We start from the raw sequence: 8582 nt of genomic DNA, 5'->3' as shown, positions 1-8582 counted from the left end.
TAAAAACCACCCCACACACCACCAGTACACACCAACGAGACGGCTTTCGTGAGGCGCGCCTCGGTATGCGTCTATCTCGTATGTGTTGACTCAAAATGATAACTAATGTGTTAGTAAACCACTGTCAATTGAACGGAGAGATCAACAGTATCTTAAAAAGAAAATTCTACCTAGCGCCCTCGCGCCGAAATGGACAAATACAGAGAGGGTACAAAGTCGTCTAATAAATAACAGTTATTATTATTATTTATATTTCACAAGGGGTAATACTAAACCAACCATAGTAATTTCGACAAATCAAATGATACAAATTATGATTTATAAATATAGGAATTTCATCAAAAAATAGGTAGTGTAACATTGTAAACAACCGCCTCCCGACTTCTCCTAATACTACTATTGATTTATTTCACCCCTACACAACAGCTTGTCATAACATACTACATACAACGATTGATTTACAATCACTTAGTACGTGTCAAACGTAGAGACACAAATTACTAGAGCAATAACTGGAGTCAGCAAACTTAAGCAAAATTCGCGGCGCGCGCGCGCGACCAAATAGAAACATGTGATAGATACTGTCATTTAATGTTATTCACCTTTTCGATACTTGATATTACAAACCTCTCTAAGCAACCAAGTCAACAACCAGTACGCATATTACACTAGTTTTACCTTTTATAAGGATACTATTTGTGTTCCTTACACTATGGAAAAAATAAAAAATTCGTAATAGAATAGAAAGTATAACACAATAGATTATCTTACGTCAGTAAACATCAATCTTCCTAGTTTATCAATAGGTGTTGTCGATAAAAAGTGGTATATGTACAATTATTACTCAGCATGTCATACACGTAAAAATTGGTGGTATGATGTATCTTTCGCGATAGACGTCTGTATGAGGCGAACAGTTTCCTATAACTGCAAGAATATATGTACGCATAGACCCAGAGGAACAATTATATTTATTTATTATTTTTTGAAATATAAGTCTTAGAACCCTGAAAGACTACAAGTTTTAACGCTAATCGTATTTTTTAAATCCCTGTCCTCCAGCTCTAACGTATCGCGGAAGCGACACGGCCCAAACAGCACGGCACCTCGTCGGAAGCTAGCAGACCGAGCAACACAATGCTGCGTGTTTTCTCGCCCAACCGCCACCGTCGTGTCCTCCGGGCGGGCATGTACAACGTCCACTCTCTGAACAAGAACCTATATTATCGCGGTGTCCTCCTTCACATCCGGGAACGTGATTCTCCAAGGAACTGTTGTCTAGTCCTACACTCCGAAATTCACTAGAGATACCCTGTGCCATGACAGTACACCAGTCCAGACTAACGAAAACGGTGTCTGTCCCGGTCGATAAGGAAAGAATACGTGGAAGATACGTGTATACCTTGAATGAGATTTACAAACTCTTATACCCAACTCATCGTAACATACCTAATTATATTAGTGACTTCAAAGTATCTCCTTCTTATAAGACTTTAAATATACACCCAACTAAATAACATGAAAAGTATAAATAGAGTATAGTAATAATGACAGACATTATACACAAGGAAAAATGAACAAAAAGATCCTACCACTCGTTTCACGCACATCCATAACTGACTCATATGAACCGGCTAGGGGCGTATGACGCAATGTTCCATACAGTGATTGTGTCGAGATTTCACGACTGTCGCACTCGCAACAATGAAATTGTGGGATTTTTCAGACAGTTAAATTCGGGAAACTATTTGTAAGTGACCATATACTTACACTACACCAAGTATCCTGGTCATACGTCGAGACAGCTCTCGCAGACGTCGAAATAGTCAATCCCCTATATCTGTAGTTTTTAATCTGGCTCTTAATCACGAGACCCGTCAACGTTGTACTGAGACGCTTGTTTATGATCATAAGAAGGACTACTCGAGTAGCAGGTCAAACCGACGTATGATACATACTGTGCGTCGCGCCAAACAAAACATAGCAACTCGCGACGTTCGACATCTATATCAAGCTCTTTTCGCAAACTCAATAACCGTCTGCCTCTACCCCGTCTGTCCCCGTGTCTACGTACCGTACTTCTTACAGGCAAGAATTTCAGAGACCATTTGTTTCTCATAAGAAGTGTTACAAGCCATCAAAATACGATTATCGAAGGTGAAAGGAACTGTAGAGAAATTCCCCAACATGACCTTTCAGCAACCACGTCTATTCACATCGGACACACCATCATCTTACACAAAGGTATGTACGACGTTACACAAACCTCAACACTCCGTCGACACTACACAAATAAATCTAAAGTTCGAGAAAATAATATCAGAAGAGACACAATGAATCATAGAAAGTCACAGATTGAGATGTCTCCGTCCTCCCCGACACCATATCGAGACACGGTGCAGTCACAGGTGCTCGCAAGACGACTAAAACCCCCCCCCCCCTTTAGAGGTGTGCAGAGCTCTCAAAGGAGCCGTCTAAGAACTTGTTTAAAACAAGACGTAACATCTGGATCAGCAGACAGGTCACTGCTGGCTGCATTTCATAACTGTTTCCTTGTTTTGGTAATGTAGGGCTCTCTGGGGGGTTTGAGGCTTTGAGTTTTGGAAAATGTCTTACATTACAAAACATACTGCATACCGGGGGGGTGGGGTATTCATTAATGTGACCAAATCAAATATAAAACCAAAGCTATTTGCCACTGCCAGGGCAATAACATTTGATCTAGTTTGTTATAGAAGTTCCCCTCATAGTCCAGAGATAAGAAAACATTGCATTTGTTCCAAATAACGCTGGTTCTATCAACTCCTCCGTCTGAAGAAATGTAAAGCGTCCATGTCAGAGTTCAGTACCAGTCCCCAAAATGCTCTCATTGGTTGAGAGGCGTGATGACGCCCATCCTAAGCCAATACTGATCAACATCCCCCCCCCCTCCTGTGACCCATGGTTTGTCTGTATGTGTATTCAGAGCCAGTGAGAAACTGACATTCAAAATAATAATAATAAATAAGTCAATAAAAAATGCGTTAATGCACGATAAAATAATTGTTAATGAATGAGTTAACGTGATAATAATGCGTTAACTTGCCCAGCCCTAATATATATATACAAACATACATACATACATACATACATATGTATACTTATAAGCATTCTATGTTATTTTCAATCATCTCAGCCTCAGATGAAACTTTGTATGATTATAATTCCACACTGTAACCCTGTTGCAATAGAAAAAAACAACTAATTAAATAAAGTAAGTTACATGTAGAAACTATCAGTATATGTGTTCATTGCATAATATCTTGTGGCACTAGAACTGTTTTTAGGAAAAACAAACCCTCAGATCCCAGGGGCCTAAAAGAGCCGAGCATGCGAGGCTTCCTGGACTCACACATGCTAACCCACAGTCCTGCTCTGTATGTGTATGACAAGTTAGGCATGCAACAACAAGGCCTCTGTCACAATGCTAATATGTGACTGTAATTATGAATCAAATGTGCAAAGAATGCAAGGCCTTTAACCTCCACTCTAAACGTGCACAGAGGCAAAGAAAGGAGAGTGATTACAGCCCACTAACAAAATACTGATGTGTATCCATCAGAGGACCAGCTGCCAACTAAATTCACACACCATCGATCCGTACTCAAAGGATAATTAAGCAGAATATTTTTGTTCAGTCAGAGCACACCTTAACAATCCAATGTTCTGATACTTATAGAAACAATGGCCACAACATACAAAAAGATCTGTGTTGCAATGAACAATAATTACAGTAGGGATGGATAAAGCAGTGTGACCGTGATCAGCATCATTAGATATGATACGATTCTATTCTCCAGCCCTCTTTTTTAGTCACTTTTTATAGGATAGGCTTTTTAGGATTGTATAAATACATCAGATGATTGCTCTATAAAAGTAATGCTAAACAGCTCTGATATGTAGTCAAATAATATTTACATGTGATGTGTATTACTTGAACTAATACCATAATATTCTTCAATAATTGTGTTTGAAAGAGTTGCTTTTAAACTGAAATATTAAGACATATAAAGCTGGTGTTTAACCCACAATCAATACAAGACACAAGCACTCAGGTCAATGTGTCAGGTCAATGTGTTCCTGACGGAGAGCTGCACACTTCATTGTTCAGAGAAATAACTCAGTTAAGAAGAAGAGGAACATGATTGGGGACTGAAAGCAAAGATGGAGAAAAAGTCAGATGTTTGTAATGAAAGAGATTTTGGACAGTCTGGACCCGGTCTGATCAGGCAGAATAGTGAAGACGACAGTCCTCAGCTGCCTTCAGGAGCGTATTTAAAGCAGCTCTGCGCTAACGTTGCCGTTGTTCCTCTGGAGCATTGGTCTTCACTATTTTTTACATTCGAGCCGCATTGATAGGACTAAGTCAATAGGAGAGCCACTTATACCGCAAAGTATAATAAGCTGCATACAGTTATAATAAGCATGTCTGCTTATGAATCTGTCATCCCACCCAGAACATACAATATGCAATGCCAACCAATACTATAATGTCAAGCGTCTTTGAGCACTCGGAAAAGCACTACATAAAATAAATGCATTATTATTATTATTATTAATAAGCAGGGGTGCACATAACTTTCTTATGCCCTTTTCACACCAACGCGGTTCCAAGGCCGGTTCGGAGCTAGAGCCTGATAAGCACCGTTTGTTCCTGTTTACACCGCGGCGGAGCCGGCTCTAAGCACCGACAAACGGTGCTTACCAAGCACCAAAATGTTTTCGCTCTAGAAGCAAGAACCGCATACGTCACGCTTACGTTGGAGGGGGGCGAGTTTAACCTGAGCTAACAGTTAAAGGCGAGTACGGCAAATAAAAGTTGTAACAAGCAGTAGCGCTGAGCAAAGTGACTAGAACGCAACCACACACTAAAGTCAGGCAACACTAACCAGGCTTCGTGTGATTCTGTTTATTTGTACCTTACTTTGACCATCCGTTCACTGTTATTGATCATTGTGGAGAGAGGCAGACGTTTTGTTTTGTATTATAGCAGCTATCGGATGGAATCAATACATGGGCTGCACAGGTTGTCGTGTCCGACTATCACAAGTAGAATCATAATGAAAAATACACCGGTAAANTGTTTCGCCGTAAAACACTTCAGCCAACTCCGGTGTCGATGAATCAGCATGTCTTGCTCCGGGCTGTCCTCAGACTCTCCATCAGAATCAGCTCCGATTAGACCTTTCTGAATCCTGAGAGGATGGTGTCGGTCGTCACTGAAGCCCATGCTGTGTGCTGTGTCGATTCATCCCACAACATCCTGGAAAGTTACGTGGCGCATCTTCCCAGTTGCCGTGACTTTTTTCTTCTTCGGTGGTACAGCAGTTTTCAGTTGTCACGATTGTATACAGTGCTATCTATTGGCCGGAGTTTGAACGCAGTAAGACAAAATTTGATCTACAAGTCGCTTCAGAGTATAAATCGCAGGACCAGCCAGTCAGGTAAAGAAACCATGACTTATAGTCCGGAAAATACGGTAACAATCACTTGCTGGTAATATACTGTAAGTAGATTATCAATTTAAAATAATACCAGTCCGACTTGGAGTTTTTTGTAGTCTTCAAAATGAACCCTTTCAAAATAACCGACTAGTTTTGTGCTACGTTCTGGTAATTTCCTTGAAACCAGTTTAAACGCCTTATAGTTAAAGTCCATCCTACTTGTAAAAAGGTAAAAATACTAACGAGTATAACGTGAGGTGATTAACCCATCTGTGAAAGCACAATTCACACACAATTTCTTATTGTGGTAAGTTTTAAGATTTGGTTTTGTCATGTGCCATGAAAAGTGTAAAATCAAGGGTGCATCAATTTCCTTTAGGCTCTAATAAAGTTTGAGAGAGGACAGGAAACATTCAAAAGATTGTAATCTGGTAAAGTCGTGGAGTTTCATTGGGCATTAACCTGCGTTATGTATGTTGCCAAGATAACATTTCAGGTGGCCGTTACAGCGCAGCCTAAGCCAAGGCATATCACTTTAAACATTAACGGACAAAAAACATTCAAATGAGAGCGTATCTGTTGCCTGAACATGCAGACACACTTGTTGTTTAGACATCGGGTAATTTGAAGAGATTAACTTGACGATCCATATATGTCACATGAATGAGGTTTATAGAGCTAGTCGGGTGATGTGAAGCCCTAACTGTCAGAGTCATACCACCTTCTGTCAGAAAAATGCCACACTCTAGTAGTGACATCTATGTTTGGACATTAGCTGGTCACATCACGGATCTCTATGCCAGTTAGCAGGCTGTCAGATAGACATGAAACACGGGCAGAGCCAACAAACAATTCAGAGCCATAATTGCCGTCATGAACAAGCTTAACAAGGTGCTGCTCATTTGGTGAGGCAGGTCACTTGTCATTCAGTCCCAGCTGACGACAGCATTGACCTGTCAGAGACGAGCGGCGGGGAGCAGCATTACGGAGCCGTGGTTCCATGAGCTGAGTGAAAGTGTGATGAGCAAACATCTTAAGCATCAGAGTGAGGATATAAGCACTGAGAGAAGCAAGGCTGATAAGTCAATTTCATGCTGAATTACTTATTTACAAGAAACTTATGAGCACATCTTTGGTAAACACAAGGTTTTCAAGTGCTGCAGGATTCTTTAAGGAGAAACTCAGTTTTAGGGTGCATTCACACCTAATAGTCACTTCTCTGCTGCGCACCAGACCACAATTTGTTACATTTTTTCATTTTTCAGAAGGTTCGGTTTGCATTCACACTGGCAAAACTCCAACGGACTATAAACTTTAAACACAAGTCATGTGCTCGGAAATGCTGTTCAACCATTGGTCAGACATTAAGGGGGTAAAAACCCAAATCCCTGCAATTTCTACCCCTCCGCGATGGAGAATCGGCACTTTCGGCAGGTTATTCTCATGCTGCTGACCCAAATGAACCGCACCAAGCGACTAAACGCACCAGGGTTCGATTCAACCGAACTATAAAAGGCTGGTGTGAACACACCCAATAAAGACCAAATAGTACAAGTGTAGAGCAGGGCTCTCCATCACGTCGATTACATATCTTACATGAGCTTTGTATATAGCTCACCGCTCGATTTTCGATTATAGCATAGTCAGGTTGCTTCTTGATTTTACGGCCGCGGCTGGACAACAACGTTTTTTGATTTTAGAATTGTTTCTGTCACATGAATATCAAATTGGTCCGTGGCGCAGTGATCAAGGAACAGACGTGACAGCGGCACAGCAACACCACACACGGACCAGTCTGCTTTCTCCAGCAACACCAGTCCAGAACCAACAGCAGAATGACCCGCTCTGAATCAGGCCCTGTCGCTGCGGCTCAGAGACACACAGGGAGGGATTTGTGGTTTTTGAAAAACACTCGTTGTCGTCATGTCAGGTTTTTGGTGGATTTAATCAAGTCTTGGATTGCAGAGCATGAATGTCCTCTTGCTATTTTCAGTTGATAAATACTTGTGTAAAGTTTGTGAAGGCAGGAGGAAAAAGCTTCCACGATCACCGTCTCGTCTCTGCTGCTCCAAGCCCCGCCCCCCTCCCCTGAAAATAATGAGTGACAGGCAGACCCGATAGAAACTTTATTATTCACTTAATCGCTGATTGAGATATGATGAAGCTAACTTAGTCCCATACATTCATGGGATTTATGTAACAGTAAGACAGAGAATGTAAGTGTGCACCCACATGCACTATTTTTGTATTTATAATGCTGTTGTAAATACTCCTTTTTTTAACAGAAGACCATTGCTAGAAGCTGCAGCTAGACTGCAGAAGTATTAGTTTCTTGTTTTTGAGGAAGGAACAATTTCACACACAGATATAGGGAGGTTAGACCTATTGATTTATTATGGTTTATAATTTAATGTCAAGACGAAGAAGAAGAAGAAGAAGGAAAAAGATGGCTGAACTGTTCAGTGTCAATCCTGTGGAGATGGAGATGGAGGTTATAAATCTCCAAAATCATGTTCAGCTTAAGTCTCAGCAAAACTCCAACTTTCTAGGGATCTGTAGACCCGAAAACTATAAGAACATTCACCAAGCAGCACTGAACATTTCTGCTTTATTTGGTTCTGTTCTACATGAAGCAGCTTTTTCTGACATGAATATCATGAAATCTACATACAGAACAAGACTGACTGATGAACATTTAAATGACTCTATTAGAGTGAACCTAAGTGGGTACACTCATACACCTCTATGGTGGACTCCATGCAGTGCCATTCATTTCACTAACTGTGAAAAAGAGTGAATGCCACTTATTTTACACATGTGCCATAAGATGCTTGTCAGGTGGTGATTAAGGAAATGTATGTGAATTCTCAGTGATGTATTACTATGTGGGCCATAATAATATGTGAGAAATTGTCGTTTTCTTGGACCTTGATGTGAAGTTAAGATTTGTGATAAGCTTTAGGTATTGCAATTCCCCAGAGGTTGGAAAGAAGTGGACTCTCGATGAAACTTTTCTACTTCACCGGTTCTCGATGAACGGGGTAGATGTAGCGAATGTATAAAAGTGTATCGTGGTACTTAATTCGAAATGAAAAAATG

Source organism: Notothenia coriiceps, unplaced genomic scaffold (genome assembly GCF_000735185.1).
Source record: "Notothenia coriiceps isolate Sejong01 unplaced genomic scaffold, NC01 NC01_scaffold00037244, whole genome shotgun sequence".
Lineage (NCBI taxonomy): Eukaryota > Metazoa > Chordata > Actinopteri > Perciformes > Nototheniidae > Notothenia > Notothenia coriiceps.
Note: the sequence above shows the minus strand (reverse complement) of the source record.